This window comes from Dysidea avara, chromosome 3 (genome assembly GCF_963678975.1).
Source record: "Dysidea avara chromosome 3, odDysAvar1.4, whole genome shotgun sequence".
NCBI classification, from domain to species: domain Eukaryota; kingdom Metazoa; phylum Porifera; class Demospongiae; order Dictyoceratida; family Dysideidae; genus Dysidea; species Dysidea avara.
In genome coordinates, this window is record NC_089274.1 from 15,539,044 (window position 1) to 15,556,841 (window position 17,798).

Sequence of the window (17,798 nt, forward strand, 5' to 3'; positions counted from 1 at the left end):
ACTGGACCAAGGAGTGACATGATACGTAATTCAGATTCTCAGTATCCCATTCCACAGTTTTGCTAACAAATCAAGTGCACTTGCCTTTTTTTTTTTAGCAACTGACGATCATTTTCACCATGTTCTGCACTTCAGTAAGATTGATAGTGGAGCATTTGCCAAAAATTATTTTGCTAATGCAGATTTTTAGCAATTCACCAAAGTTTTTCCGCCAACATTTTGCAATGTACAGTATATGCTGGTACTTCTAGAAAGATGTAATGCTACAATATATGTGTATAATAAGCTGATAATATTTGATTGCAGGGCCAACAGTGTCTACTATGAACATGAACTTGTGCAGGATTTTTATAAAGACACGTCCTACTGTAACTATACACTATCTGTTATTGTAAGTGTGCCAAATCTAAGTACACTAGTTTTTGAGCATGAAATTTGGAAATTTTTGATCAACACATGAAAGAAATAGTTCATGGGTGCTGACCAGCAATAAGCAGCTATATTGTAAGGCTCTGCATAAGTGATAGCCAAGCATGTTCAATATTGTCATTTTTTGTTGGCAAGACTTCAGCAGTACAAGCATGCTACTGACTACATTTTTTGATCAAGAGTATAAGTAATGGAGAAAGCAGTATAATATTTTATGTTACTTAGTGGACCACTAGGTTGTAAATGTGTAATTACAGCAAGATGCCACTCAAGTGTGGAAGTAACAATAACAAATTCATCACTTTTTTTACTGTGTTTTGGACTGCACATTGATGTAACCACAAGTAATTGAAGTTTATGTTTGGCTGTAGAAATGGTTATGACCTTCAACCACAAATATTTCCTCATAACCATGTTATATATATATAAATATATAGTTTCCTCTAGAATGAGTGGTGCTTCTTCGCATACAGGCTATAGGCTATAATGATGACACCGTACACAGTCATTGTAAATGTTGACATCATATGGTTGTTGCAAAGAGGAGTTACGTATAAATCATTAAGTATGAATATGTATACTCACTCAACATTTAGAGTGTAAAACTTGGTTTGGGAATGTGGTGTATCAATCTTTGCTTTTAAGGAATCGGGATCAGTACAAATTGATACTTCAGATACTATCTACTGTATTGACTGCCACACATTTAGAAGTAGTCAGACTTGAGCAGTGCCACAAGAATATATAAGCTTAAAATCATTTTTTTAGTGGTCGAGTTTGAATAGTTTTTGACTTGAGTTTGTGAATTAAAGAAGTAAATGATGCGACGTTTAACCAAGCAAACACACATTAGTTTAGGAGGTTATAATACAATCAAAAAAAATCGGTGTGTAAAAATGTGAGTTAGTGAGTGATAGGTTATAGACCATGCATGCAGAATCACTCTGTTCACGTTCACCTGAGTCCTCATTTCTTGTTAATAACTCTTGTTACATGGGCCAGCTGCCCAAACATTTAGTAGCAATGTGAAGCCCTTTAAACATCGGAACTAACAGTCAAAAAAGCGCTTTGATATGGGCAAGAACAAGTGAATTATGAGGCTTTAAAAATGTCCTTAGTATGGACGATTGAGGCATGCAAACATGTTTACAACATGAAAACATGTTTGTTCAAAACCATTGGGAGTGAACATGTGCTCACCTATATTTGGCGGGGGCTCAGGTAAACGTGTACCAACTATAGTGTATATAATAACAAAAGGCAATTTGATGTCCCCATCTTAGTATATAGGCCTGCAAAAACTGGGCACAAACTAAACTCCATCAATATATGAAGTAGCTACAGTATCTAGCTTCATTCTGTAACTTGCATTTAATTAGGTTTGGCCACAGCTAAAATATACAAATTTTATGTACCCCCAAGCCTGGTCACATGCACATATCTCACCGGTCATGCATTTCAATACAGCCTTTACATTAAACTATAGTGTCCACATACGTACATGTATATCTCACCTATACCCTCCTAAATCTGATAGCTATACCCCAATGGCGGATCCAGGATGGGGCATTTGGGGCAAATGCCCCCCCCCCCCCCCCCCCCCCAGCCTTCACTTTGTTGAGGAGCCAGCCATACTTCTAGCTACTTAGCTAGCTTTAAGCTTATGTCAGGCCTAGAAACCCATGACAATATGCAGTATTTATTACAAATTCACCTGAAATAAAAGCGAATCAAAGTGAAACTAGCTGTGAACATATGCTGTGAAATTTCCATCCGAACCTCCTTACGTACTAAGCGCCTCTAAAATAATTATTATGTTGCTGTTATTACGACATTCAGAGCCTTTTAAACAGCTTTTAAGACTCTGAAAAGGCCAAAATAGCTAATAGCAACAGTGAGGCACTACTAAGAGGTGATTATTTGCTGCTTCAAAAGTGCAGCACTGAGCTGGGGTTCTGGCTCTCCCCAATCATTTACTGTTTGTGCCCCTCCCCTTGCCAGCCCCTGGATCCGCCCCTGTACCCCATGTCCTACATATCTCACAAACATGTACAGCTGCACCTAGTAATAGCTCATGTGTGTGCAATCACTGCTATGTGATTTGTAAGCAGAGTGGTGTAGAGTAGTATATTGACTGTTGTTAGCATACATTGTATATGAGTATATAACATTTCATTGCATTGATGTATACTGTATGTAGCCCACATCACTTTATTCATAGTGAGCAGCTATAACCAACTATGCATACAAGTTGCAATATGTGTGCTCTCATTGTACTTTCTAGGACTCATCATATAACTGTATATATACATGCTGATTAAAGTTCAGTGTCATTTGATGAAACGTCAGTGTTGTTTGATGGTTCATTCAACAATTGTCATACAGTTCTAATTTTTCTGTATCATCAATATGATTGCTTGATGTATATCTGTGTTGTACTGAATCTTCCCACACCGTAACTGGTGGAGTCGAGGAACATGGTCGCTGATGAAATACTAATTGACTTTTTAACGGTAACAATCTGGCTAAGTAATATTCCATAGAATAGGAATTATTGAAGATCACCAATAGGCTGCTGTCAACTCCTGTTCCTTGTTCTGGTTCTGGAAATCCGCTGCAACAAGCATAGAATAGTTGTAGAATGTAATATTATAGCAGCTATAGCAGTGATATTTACATGTATATATAGCTAGGTATACTTGCATTCACACACACGAAGTCCTGCTATAATGGGGTTGTTTTCAGTTAACTACTGAGCTGCAGCCAACATCTGCATGAAGCTGTATAATTTTGGAGTCTTAATTGCGCTACGCCGGATGGCGGGATCTCTTGCAATGGACTTTAATGTACGTAGCTACTGTCTCATAGAGATCACTTAGACCAGCATCTGCTCTAGCTTAATTCAGATTAGATTTTTTGTCTTTTTAACAATTAGCTAGCTATATGGCAACAGCCAAACTCAAAGAAGTATAAATGCAATAGTCACACGTGAATCAGGAAATATAGCGTCAATCAAAGAAGGCTGTTTTCAGCTATAGTATGTCCTAGCTTATAGTATACGTATACGTTGCTGTTCACGTAGCTATAGGTATATGGAATAACTTGCTAACATATTCACAATGATAATCCATGGACTGTATAAGGTGCTATTAGTATACAGAATTCAACTCACCATTGTCCACTCATAATTTGCATTATAGCTAGATATAGTCTATAGCTAGCAAAACTGATTGCCAATACCAGTAGGACAAAGAAACGGAATGCGTCAACGCTGGTGGTTATATACAGCATTTTTTACAGCAAAGTTGAGCAAACTAAATAATCCGAGGTGATATCATGCATCCCTTTTATGCACAGAATATAGCACTCGTCACGTGCTGCAGCAGCTGCTAGGTTTGCAGTACTTTGCACTATAAGCCACACAAGTTATAGCTATGAACTTTAACATATTAATCCGCTATTAATTACTATAGTTTACGTAGTAGTACTGATATACGATACTGTATGATGATCGCGGGGAGTTAGAGCAGAGGTAGCTAGAATAGTCTTGCGTATTAGCTACAGCGTGAATTGCGCGTGTACCACAATAGCACGAAAAGGGAGATCACGTGACTTTCTTAAGCAAGTAACTTTCTTGAGTAAGTACATTTATTATTTGATCATGAAGCGAGAAAATTTGACACATTTCAGGTGCTATATATATAAGCGAAGAAATAAGACTCTGTCTTGCATGTGTGTTGTTTGCTCAATAGAGTATCAATTACAAAAATAGCTTAACTATTTATACGTGTAGCTAGCTATACGTAACTACATCCCCATATGGCACAATTAAAATGTTTTCCTTGTTTATAGCTACCAGACCTGCATGGTACAATTCGTGGTAGCTAGTATAGCACCTATAAATGCATGGATAGCTAAGCATATTCATTTTTCGCTAGTCACGTATGCTTTCTGATAGCTATAGCTACCTGTCTAACAGCGCTCAATATAGCTATAGTTTACAACGGAACGCACCATCTGCAGTCGTTCGCCCATGCACCCTATAGGATATATGCCCTGGCTATGCATGGTACGTAGTCAATACTTTCGGCAGAAAGACTGTATAAACCCATGCACGCACGTCACTGGCGTCACATCGATTTGACCATGCAGATACTCAACTGTGCCGGAGATATACAGAAAATTACGATCTATTAAGTTGCTGCCGGTTTTTGCTGACTCATTAGTTTAGTTTGTCTGTTAGTAGCGTCTCATTCCGTGTGTCCTATTCTATTAGTATATACTATACTCTCCGATCTGCGAGGTATTCTCTAACCGATTCCAGCTTATACGTAGCTATGACTGCCCCGTGTGAACCTGGCCATACCGACACCGGCACAGTTTCCGGCATGAGCTAGAGCGGTAAGTGACAGCTAACTGGGCGTAGCTATATATTAAATATCATGCACGTCTTAATGTTGTCTGTTTTGCCATTGCATGTTCAGTCACTAAAGTTGCCGCCTGCTATAGCTATCAGTACCTAAATGACTGCTTGAGACATTTGGAGTATGTGTGTAGGAGAGAGGAAACATGCAAAACTGTATACAGGAATGTGTGTAGGAACTCGTTTATATAGTTATTTGTCATGTGATTGAACATCTGAACTGATGTAAGAGAAACGAATGAGAGATGTTTCACTGAATATCAGTTAGGATGGGGTGGAGCTATAGGATATTATGAGTAGATACCATCACTCCTGCTATAGCAGATAATTTTTTAATGTTTTTTTTTATTTACGTAGTAAGGCTTTATACAGTACAAGTGCTGAAGGTCTGTAGGACACCTGGTCCTACAGCCTATTTAAAGTTTGTTACATAAAGTATGTTTTGAAAGGTGGAGAAAGGAGGTTTCAGTTTTGTCAGTTTGTTTTTGTTTTGTATCCATCCTTACCATACCGATACTTTGACTTTGGTCTTTGTGGTCACAAGAAGAATTGTACGTATTATTTAACACTTCATCTAATTTTGATGGTTTCAAAAAATGTACATGTAGCTATATACTGGCTAAATGAGTCTGGAAGCATTGAATCCAAAAAGTGGATGTGAAAATAATTTTGCTAGCTACAACACTTTCTGCAGGCTGCTCCGTACACTGTGAGTAGTTCAAGGCTCAGACTACTTGCTCAGTGGGATGATGCAGCACAGTATAGCACCATTTTTATTTGTATTTGTTTATTTATTTAGTTAGTTAGTTAGTTAGTTAGTTAGTTAGTTAGTTAGTTAGTTAGTTAGTTAGTTAGTTAGTTAGTTATATATTCGTTACTGGGCAGTCAGGTACTGTTGGTATTCAGATTAGGTATAAATATTGGTTTGGTGCTATAGTTATCTTGGTGTGAGGGTAAGTGGGCTCATAACCAATTTGAGAAGAGTCTGGCACACATGCAAGTTTGTGCTATGAACTATTTCCAATGCTATGCAAACTAATATAGGAAATTTAAGCAAGTTTAAACTATTGTTCCTTCACTAATAGATTCCATGCAGACTTCACTATTTTCCTGAGCTGATGATTCTGCTTTAGAAAGATGATTTTTCCTGAACTATAGTGGAGCTGGTTTCTGGTGAACCTATTCTTGGAAGTCATCATTTCATAGCCATGATATAGTTGGAATGATGTGCAATAAGCTGCTGTAAAGCATGGAAAGCTAGCTGAAGATGGTTCTATTATCATCAGTAGCCTCTAACCTGATTAGTAGTCTTCTTACTCCATTTTTACTACTACAACTAGTACCCATTTGAAAGCAGTTTCATAAGCGTCAGAACACAACTACAGAATGATAACTAAGATAATTCTTGGTGTGAAGTTCATTTCCATAGCCTTTTAGTACTGGAAAGTTAAAACACAGTGAGTAATTATTGTCATCACATAAGAGCTAAAAGCAATTAAATGTCTGCATGGGAAAAAAGTCCTATAAAAATACCCAATAATTATATTCATAACAGTCAAACCTAATTTTCTAGTTCTTTGCTGTCAATATAAACATACTAACTGACAATTGAAATTTGAAGGCTTAGCTACACAGCCAAGTGCAGGACTGTTATACCTTACCAGTTTTTAGTGTTATTGGTTAACTGAGCAAGTCATGCTGCCACTTTCATCCTCCTGGTCATAAGACCATGGCCATAGCTATGCAATTATGGCCAAAAGTGATCAGCAAGTACAAAACTACAAAAACCAAGCCATTCATTGGACCATATATAGAAGGGATCATGAAGGGATCACCAGGTTCCATTGACCAGCTAGAAACTAGCCTAAATTTTCCTTCATGCTGCCTTTGGTAGTATGCACCTACCATTGTCCTTCTTTGTGTCACTTTCTCTTTGTTTGTAGCATAAGGTATGAATATTCACGGGTAACATGTCATGCTATAGTGTGTTGTCTACTGAGCAATCACGTAAAATTTAAAACAGGAATTGTCCATAATATTTGTGCCATGTTTCTAACAATCAGAGTAAGCAGATCGACTGTAAGTGCACTTCACACATACTATGTATAGGGCTGTGTAACAGGCAGAAAACATTGTAACACGTACGGGAATTGTGACCCTTTGATTTAATCTAGATACATACAAAAACAACATTTTTGTGAGTGGATAATTAAATATTTATTTTTCAGTGCATGGTCAGATCATTATAAATTTAACTTAGTATTAAACATTCCAGCATTGTTAATTGTCTACATGAATGCTCTGCTATAGTATAGCAAGAGTGTATTGAAACATTCACATGCCATAAAAACAATCTCAAGTCAATATAGCTACATGATCAGTCTATTCTGTAACTTTGCTTTTTAAAAGTTCTTGTAGCCGGAGTAATAAATAACAGTGGTCAAAATAAGGTTATTTGGGAAGGGATTTGCCACAAGGGTTTTTCTACTTTTAAATTTTTTTAAATCACCCACCCCGGAGAGCTGAGTGCAACAACTCCTCATATTTTTCTAACCAACCAGACTGTGTTATTTGCATGTATATACTGTAACTGCATGGCCATGGATTTGGCAATAACCTGCTTTTCCTTGCAAAATAGTAATGGAGAGTGAAGACAGTGAATCAGAAATTGTAAATCACATGTAACAAACAGTTTCAATTAGCTATTGATGCCTAATATTATAAGTACACAAAAAATGGAATTTTCAACTAGAGTAGGGACCATAACACATCGATAAAAAGTACTGAAACAAGCTGGAGTAGTGCACTATATTAAATCATAGTAAAACAATAAGAAGTATTATATATCCCTACTGTGCTCAAGACACCATAATGGAAATGCACAGTAGGGAAATAACTGTGCATTTAATATTGTGCACAACTCCAGCTTGTCTCAGTATGTTTTATCGATGCGCTATGGTCCCTACTCTAGTTGAAAATTCCAATTTTTTTGTGTACTTGTTTATTTATTTATTATCTAATTCATCCAAATAGGAAGGGGTAGCACCAAAAGGCTAGGCCTGCATGAGGGTATTTGTTAACTTTTTTTATAAATAATTATTAAGACTGGTGAACCCATGCATACCGCATCTGAAATCTCACTGCGCACACCAGTTATATCAATTATCATCTGAAAACTAGTGAAGTACCCATTATGCTTCATTGTCAGCTACATATGTTCAACCTATTACACAGCAGGACAAATCAAGAACTGTTCAAAAAGCACTTCTGTAATCAAAATAGCCACTATGAAAAATACGGGTGATTTCCATTACAAAGGGAAGCCATCACATGCTACCACCAAATCGACACTTTTTTGTCAGCATACTTGAATGGGACACAAAGGAGGACACTGGTAAGTCCATTAAGAATGCAATGTATGCACTGTGGTATGCCAAAAGGCACCTCTCAGGCTGAAGCGATGTCAAACTGAAAAAATCAACCCCATAGTCTTATATAGCTGCTATTGATTTACGCTTGTCTGAAGGCATCAGTCAGTCAGTCAGTTACTCATGATCAGTCAGTCAATAGAAAACTCCATTAAATTCTGTGGCAACTTGTTGAAAGCATTTCGAGTCGATCTGAGGGCTTGTTTGGGCTTAGTTTTAACTAACCAATACTGCCTCATCATTGCCAGGAAAAATTGAAGTTGGTTTTTGGGTGATGTTATTTTGTGGGCCATGCCTACAGTAACTCCTTTGTGGTCCCTAACAGTACTATTGAACTGTATGATGTGTCATTGTACAGAACAGACTAAGGTGAATGTACAGCATTTACCAATGATCAACTGGACTAAACATTAAATCAAATAGCCTAACTAATGATTTTAATAAAGATTTTGTGAATGTGCTCACTTTTGGGTACCAGAGAATGAACGTTTTTCCTTATCACATGCTGTGTTTTGACTTGGCTGGTTATTTTTCCTACAAGTTTGTTTGTTTTTGCATGAGTAGCTAAACTGACACCTTGTAGCTAACCTTCACACATAAAGATCATATCATATAATTTTGTTTTGTGGTTAATTATATAATTGATGGGTAAATTGCAACCAATAATGGCACATCAAGTGGAAATCTTATCTTGTTAGCAGATATAATTGTGGTTAGTTACTAATATTGGCTAATATTATAGTGAAGCCTTAAAATGGGAAATATTAGAGCAAGTGGCCTTGTTAAGGAGGTAGCCATACAAATAATAAGAATCTTATATAAGAAACCCCCTAATTGCCAATGGATTTAATTGCACATACATATGAACTACTGTATTTCCTTTAGCTTATAGACCGTGTGCTATACTTCCATCCTGTTGATTTCGTGCTACAAGGCCACTATTTCAGTTTTGCCCAAAATTATATTGTCTATCATGGCCAAACTATCCCTTTCTTATGGAACTACATGTCTTGAATCTTGAATGAGTTCCATAGGAAATTAGTGGCACAAGTATCAATGTATTACTTGAAGTGTGAAGAGTTAACTCCATTGTTTATATGTCCATTAACTCAGATAATCCGGCAGTGATAGTCTGGTTTAAATGGACCCCTACACACGTACAGTATGTCTCTGAGAACTTTGTGCGATATCATAAAAAAATTTCACCAATGATTAAATGTGACCGGGCCTGCGAAAACAGGGAATGTGGGCACAAACTACATCCTGTCACTATACGGGTCATATCTCAGTAATGGAACAGAATATTTGTATTCTGTAACTTGCATCATAATGCCAATCATAATGTAACTTTCATCACTTGTTTGTCAAGGTACCTTGACAAAAATCTGGTAGATTGCATGTTGCAGCTGCAGGGGATCAACTCACCACTGGGTCGGGGATTCTGCATTCTTCACAGTTTCAGTTACATGTTTCTGACTCCCTGTATTCACAAGCCTAGCCTTCTCACAGGTTCCTAGTGCGATAGCACTTAATATAATTGGCTAATGGTATGTTTCTATTGGAAGTACCGGCATGCCTGATTTGGCAACCAATGTTATAGCATAGCAATAATATGGTTGTTTAGCAATGGTTGCTAGGTAACTGTTGCTAACGTAATTGTCACTTTGGGACCTTAGCAATGGTTGCTATATGTGATCGGTCTTTTGCAGTGGTTGTTTTTAGCTATCTGTTGTTTAGTAACAGTTGCTATGGTTGTCGGATTAACTTGCAATGGGACAGATGGTTGTGGTATTCAGGATTAAGTACCAACTAACGTCATTGCATTAGATCTTTTATTGTGGTTTGTGTGCCTGTATAATCTTGAACAATACAGTATCTACAAAGGTGTATAGTACTGCCAATATAATTATCGTGGTGTAGTTCATTTTTGTTCAGTTTTGTTTAGGGCAGTTATCACACTATATATGAACATTGTTAGTTGAACATCACAATATTGTGTGAATTTGATTAGTTTGGTGTGTGTTGAGCTGTTTTACGGGTCAGTGTATGATCACTTCAGTTATTGTATCAGTGGTATATGGTCAAAATATTGTACACCTGTTCAGCTCTTGTATGGTAGTGCATGTAACAGTAATGTGATGGTTGTAATTTGACAAAGACATATTGTGTTATGTGGTCAACCCTCCCTAGTAATGTGATTATAGTGACAATTAGACAGTTTATTCTAAATAATCATGTAGGCTTCAAGATACAGCTCTCTACTCTTTGTAGCTATACAGCTGTACTGTCCACATAGCTACCTTAATCTGTACCTAAAATAATTGTGACCACTAACTTTCCGATATGCAAAGTCACATACCTTGAGGTAGGAACGCACTACATAACCAGTTACAGGTCAGATCTAAGCATGGAAAAAGTTGTGTGCACATATGTGGGTGTGTTTATTTTCTCTAGTGGGATATACTCCTACATGGTTACTAAAGTGTATGAAAGAAGTGAACATAATGTTGTTCTCTTTCCAACGGTTGTGTATTGTAATAACCACTATGTCAATTCAATAACATGTTTACTGTATGTTTCCATCCAGATTAGTCTAACATAAAAATACAGTTTGCTTTTTGGCTTAATTTTATCAAATAGTTTTTGACCAAATAATTTGGGCAGGCCAAACTTGAATGCTAATATCAGTTTTAGCAGGTGAGGTAAAGTTGTTAGACTCATCAGATTCCCTGCATGTTAACTGAAGTTGAAAATAATTATAAATTATTTTTGGAACAACAGTGCATGCTGGCAAACTATCTAATTTACCCATGGCAGTATCTCAGCCATTTCCCACCAATGCTACATACTCTATATTACACATTGGCCTATATATGACTGTTATACTGTGAGAGCCTTTCATACAAGACAGCCAAACCTGAAGTATGGACACCATGATGCTTAAGGGCATGCTCCCAGCACGTTCAGGATTTAACAAGTATGACATTTTAAAAGCAGACATTTAATTGTTCATTGTATTGTGTAGATTGATTGATGTGTGCCTATCTATTGTCCTTGTTGTGTATACCAGTCTTCTTGCGCATAATAGCTATACAACTTTATTATAATATAACAATGTGGTTATTCCCCAAAGACTGTGTGGTTATGGACATATGGTATACTTTACCATACATAAGCTTGAGGTGATTTGACAGGTGTCAGGTGGTCTATGTGGTGAAAACTTGACAGGCTTTGCTTGCTTTATGGGATGTGCACTACACTTCAGCTAAAGATTATTTTGTAACCACATTTTTTTATATCATTTGCACAAGGTAAAATGCCACAAACATTCAGCCAGACAGCATCAGTTTGTTGAATGCTTTTTGAGCTGTCACAACTGAGTACTTTAGTGGGTAATGGGTCTCCAATTTACTTCCCTCCACTGAGTCCATTTCTTGCTTGCTCACCCACAACACTATACTACAACCTCAATGTTGGGACTCTTTACAGCTCAGTTAATGGAAACAGAACATTGCATTTTGCTAGGTATGAAAAGCAAATGAGAGACTCTGAAAAGTTATAATGAACAGTTATGTAGCCATGTTGGCTAACGCTGAGCTAATGTGTCCAGCTAATTGTGTATAATATTATAGTTTTATAATAGTGTCTTATTTTTCAGCTGATATGCTATCTCCTGTGTGCCATTATGTACTGTTGTTTCTGCTGTGTTGTAGGCAGAGATGTCATAGGGTGGCACTAACAAAGATATGATGGTGGAGGACTTAATGTGGAAGTACTGTAGTATTAGCAGAATTAGAGAGTTGATCAAGTCAAAGATGCTGGCTATGAATTACCTTTGAGGACATGCTTGACTGTAGTCAACTTTAGGTATATGTTTACAGTATCTCACTACTTAATATTGTGGCTATTTTAATTGTGTATATTACTTTTAGCTGTGGTGGAGGGCTGGTCATGTGGTCCAGACACAGGTTGTAGTAGTTGGCTGGGCATATATAGTATACCTTGTCAAAGGGCAATTGGAAACAGTGGAAATGGAAACCAGAAACGGAAAGTGGAAATGGTCAAATCATCATATAAATGTACCCTAGAGTAAAACCCTTGTTTAGTGACCACTTCTGTACAAAGACCACATTGTAATTAGATCTCAAAGATGGCTAAGGACCACTTTGTGGTCACCTTTAATAAAGAACACCTCTTTTTACATGGTAAAATTTGATAAGCTTCAAACATGTATTTCATGACTCATATCAACGTCATCTCTTTATCCACACTTCACTCAAGTAGTATTTTTATATACCATCATTGCTTAGTTTGTACCAGCATAGATAATACTATGGTACCAGAATGTGTCATACAAAAAATATATTCCATGCAAGTGAAATGTAGCTAGTACACTACAACCTACTGTATCAATGAAAAATGAGGTCTCATAGGAGATGATGACATTCTTAAGAGCCTAGTCTTTTTAGTTGTTTAGATAAAGCGGTCATGACATACATAGGATGTTTGGAACCTAGCTATTATTGCAATAAGAGGTGGTCTTTGTACAGAGGTGGCCACTACACAAGGGTTTTACTCTAGGGTGCATTAATATGACAATTTTACCATTTCCGTTTTCCATTCAGTTTCCAATTGTCTCTTGTTAACAAATGTTATACATAGATCGAATGCATTTAGTGTCAGACTGAGAGACTCGCTGAAATGGTGAGTAACATGATTCAGTCACATTTGCCTATATAGTAACTTTTGTAGTAGGTACTCAGGAAACTGACATGTGGACTAAGTTTTGTAACAGTGTATGGTGTCATGTAGCAACTGACAGTGGCTCTCTTCTTCAAATTTGTTGGGTAGAAAATCATTATTCAGGTCAGTTTCATTGATTGGCACTGTAAAATTAATACTAAAACTGCTCTTCAAGAAGTTTTTTAAGTATTGTAGAGTGTGGTTGTTAGGCACATCCACTTCCCAATAATGCTTATTAATTCATGTACATGTGCTAATATTTGGAGTTCAGTTTCTGTGCAAATCTTTAGTGTGGAGCATGAGTTAGATGGCTGATTTGCTTTCACTGTCTGTATACAAAGGAAAGTTAAGGGTGAGTTCAAGGCAAGCTACTGCTGGGTCAGCTACCTTAGTGACTCGTCAGGTGCACTCTCTACAGCAGATTGCCATCTGGTGGGGCATACTGTTGTGGATGAATGTCACCTCCACTGGTTGATATCTATATACATTTGATGCATTCTTCTGATTTCTGGTTACCTGTGAGACTACTACTACTACCATTATAAAATGTGACCGGATTTGTGAAAAGGGGTATTCCACACACATCCAATTTACCAACTTTGACAACTCATAACTTTAGATTGGAAATGGCTATTGATTTGAAATTTGGTCAGTACTGAGAACCAACATAGCTTAGTAGTTAGAGAAAGTTTCAGGTTAATATGTTCCTAGAATACTGAGTTATGGTCTTCTGAGTTCATAGAATTGGATGTGTGTGGAAGACCCCTTTTCGCAAGTCCAGTCACAAATGTTGGTACTGCTGATTTACTAATGGGTGAGCATATCATGCCACATATGGGGAAGATGGTGGGATATACAGCTGTAGACATTACTGGGACACTCATCTTAGTGCCCTCCAACCCTACCTTTGATCTCGTCAAACTCACCTAACTATTCAGTTTTGATGGTGTGGTAAATGTTAACTAAATAGTGATTAACCAACATACCAACACAATATCCATTATCTAATCTGTTATATCATCGTGTGTCACTTAACTTCTAGACATGCTCAGTACCATTAAATCCATACTGATGATTGATGTTGTGCCATTTTTAAGGTTTTCCTTATCCCAGTTGTTCAGTTTAATGGATAATAAATTTCTCCTCACCATATTTAAGATGATACATACTATATTCATCTGTTAACCCAGGGTGCTTAATATGTTTTACAGTAACAGGATGTGCATGTCAGTAATTGGTGCACGTATCTGGGTTATTGTATGGCTTAAGGGGATAGGCAACTATGTTCTATGGCTTTTTTGAATAAAAACATTACCTTTACATGAAGCTGTAAAACCAACAGACACTACTCCCCATATGACCACAACAGTAAACATGAGCAATTGCAATAAAACAGTGTAATTTCTAGTGAAACTCCCAAATATTTTAGTAGTGATTGGGAATTAATAGTATCTTCATAAATTATGGAATCAGAATTTTAGATAATGTTACTACCTGACTACTACAATGATATCAGATAACTGAATCGGAGTGTTTTGTTTTGTTATTGAGGAGAAGATCCCAAAGCTCATTTTGAACTGTACTTTTTGTTACAAATATGCTTAGGCAGTGGATAACTGAAAAGTTTGAATACCATAGAACTAAAAGTAATGGACTAGATTTGTATATAGATTATAGAACTGTGTAAAATCTCCTAATTTTTGACCGACAACATTATTGTCAGTTCTACTACTAACACATGTTAAACCATAGGCGGATCTGAGGGGGGGCCAAGGGGTGCTGTGCCCCCCCTGGCCCTTCCCTTGCCCCCCTTGGACCCACAGTACTATATTGATACCAGAAACTGGAATCATGCATTCACACTGTATTCAGAAGTATAGAAAGCCAATGGGCAAATAGAAGACAACAGTTATAAATGTACTTTACAGTTATACTGTACACTGTAAAGAAAGTAAGTTTAACTTTTTTGTGCCAAGATCGAGATACTCTAATAGAGCAGTCACTACTCTAATAGAACAGTCACAATTCTAATGTCATAACAATACTAGCTACACCTTTATATTTTGATTTATTACACTTTACCATCAAACAGGTTTTATCTCAGATAGGCTAACTAATCTTTATATACATTGCAAGCAAACACTTTTAAGCTAAATGTTACCTCCCAAATTCAAACCTAGGAGGTCTAATTTTTAAAAATTTTCTCTAGCTACGATCTTAAAATTGTATGTCTATCATTCATCCAGCTATACTGAATATAGTTATACAACTGAATATAACCTGTGTACTATAGTTCCTCTTAGTGGAATAGATGCTGTTGTACACTAAAACTTCTTGCCCCCCCTTGGCCCCCCCTGACAGTGCCTCCTAGATCCGCCTATGTGTTAAACCATGGGAGCATGTTCCTTTAACAAAGGGTCTTGCAAGTACAGGAGTGTATAGGAAATTCTGTTTGACAAATTATGGCTAACTTGCTTTCTTGAATTTTTATGGCACTAGTAGTGATCCCCTAATCTGCATAGAATTAGCTGTCCAGTGTCTGACTGTTTATAATAATAGTGTGTGATATGTACATGTAAAAGTTGACATCAAGGTGGAATTAGCCAATAATAAATTCAAAAGTAGGTGAGATCTGGCCATGCGAGACTAAGTTGTGTGGGTTGCTTTACTGCTGTAATTTCTTCTCTTAATTGTAGTGAGTCACAAAAGTTCGGATACTATTGCAGTGTTCATCATCATAATTGGTATGTTACGTAGCTAGTGCTTGACTTGTGGTTTATGGCTATAGCTAATGAGTCGTTAACTGCTTCTGATATCAACAGTTCTTAAGTAAACATTCCTGACACACATACACATGCACACCTTGTTGATTGCATATTAGTAAAGTATAATTTATAATGTCAATTGATTGCTGCTGTTATGCAAGAATACCAGACTGATCCATAGACATTTATCAAGTACTAAGACAGATTAGTGTTTGTAGTTGTAAATGTGTTGCAAAAAAAAATATTTGAAGTGTTGTACAGTTATGTATATGAATGAGTCAGGTCATAACTTAAAATCATTATACATACAATGTTATGGGTTATTTACACAGGTGTCAGATCTCTAAATTTAGTACTGCCATAATATGATCATAAATTTTCATCTCCAGCATTCATATTATTTGTACTCTGTGGTCATACAATGCACTTGCAGTTTTGTTGTATTCATGCATCAGATAACCAGAGTTAAACGGAGTCAAACAGTTGAATACACAGATACTAGCACTAAGGGGTGGTGACCTAATTCGTTGAAAGCTGAACATGCTCGATGAGGCCAAAAATTTGCATCTGTTAAACTAACACAATTAAAATCTGGTGCTCTATAGGCACAAAACCAGTCAACTGGTTATACAGCCACTCAAGTTGCAGCTTTGCACAGTTGATTCAAAGTATTGTGGAAAAACCATTTGGTATCTTGCATTGTAAACATAAGCTGATATTTGTGTATTGTATGTACGGTACCGCTCAGTCTTTTATTTTCTAGACAATGTTACTATAATGATATCAGATAACCGAATCGGAGTGTTTTGTTTCATTATTGAGGAGGAGATCCCAAAGCTCATTTTGAACCATACTTTGTTATAAATATGCTTAGGCAGTGGATAACTGAAAAGTTTCAATACCATAGAACTAAAAGTAGTGGGCTAGATTTGTATATAGATTATAGAACTGTGTAAAGTTCTCCTAATTTTTGGCCTAAAAGGGTAGACAACATTATTGTCAGTTTCACTACTTAATCATAAGCAACAATTGTGTATATATTTCAGACATGTAAACATGTCTCTAAACTATATATTCTACTAAAGTGCTCATTATCGATATTCATTATAAACTGTTCTCTTGTTCACTTTTTGGACTCAGTAATTGAATTTATGTATTGCCATTAAATTCCTTACTACAGATACCCTTCCAACCACAAGGTTGCTATGTAATTGACCACCTTCCATATCTGATTACCACTCATATGGTGTGTGTGTGTGTACGTAGCTGGAGGAGAGCTTTAATTTAATTAGTGTTGTATGTGTGAAATGTAAGGGCTGGCTAAGAGTGGTTCTCTGTACGCATATATGTGGCCTAAAAATACTTTTTTCCTTGCTAAAAGTACTATCATATAGGGTTTCTGTGCAGTCCATCCGTACCAGCTTATTCCTCATCAATTAGAGTGTTACCACATCAAAGGGATACTTGAAATAACTGATGTGGTTTAACTTTCTTAGTTAAGAAACATATAAACTGTTTGTTTCTTTCTAATTTCTGTTGTCATTTACAAGTACATGTTCCTTTATAGCCTGCAGATCGTCTATACAAATCCAGTCGTCTTCAGGGAGCCACAAGCCACCGACCTAACTGATGGAGAGACTAATTTGTATGCATGTGTGCGTGTTATTGCATTTTAAAATTATTTGAGTTGATTGAACTATAATGTAGTAGTCATTAATAATATTATACTGTATTGCAACACGTACACTGTGTAAAGTGTCTTGTACTGGAGGGAATTGTCCTGGAGGGAGCTGGTCTATCACATCATACTTCAGTCCTTTTGCTTTTTTATTATTGCTAGTGTAAAACTAGTCAAGCAATTTGTGGTCCAAATTTACACCAGATTTAACCTCAGATGGGTAAATTCTCAAAAAATTTCCTGCGGGGGGCATGCCCCCAGACCCCCCTAGATGAGAGCGTGCTAAAGCATGCTCTAGGTTTTGCAGTGTGCATGTTCTCAAATCTCCTTAG

The 17,798-nt window shown here is 36.8% G+C and overlaps 1 long non-coding RNA gene across 4 annotated transcripts in view; it reads left to right on the forward strand.

Moving 5' to 3' along the window:
* The window catches only part of LOC136249583 (uncharacterized), a 32,109-nt gene extending 14,587 nt beyond the window's left edge, over positions 1-17,522 (forward strand). Inside the window, exons 1-7 of one of the 4 annotated variants that reach the window (XR_010698280.1) lie at positions 4,643-4,830; positions 5,938-6,309; positions 11,994-12,147; positions 12,213-12,984; positions 13,033-13,146; positions 15,720-15,767; positions 17,356-17,522. This is a non-coding gene — a long non-coding RNA (uncharacterized lncRNA). Of the gene's footprint in view, positions 1-4,642; positions 4,831-5,937; positions 6,310-11,993; positions 12,985-13,032; positions 13,147-15,719; positions 15,768-17,355 lie in introns of those variants that run through there. The other 3 variants (XR_010698279.1, XR_010698281.1, XR_010698282.1) reach the window with 3 other exon arrangements.
* Positions 17,523-17,798: the final 276 nt, after the last annotated feature.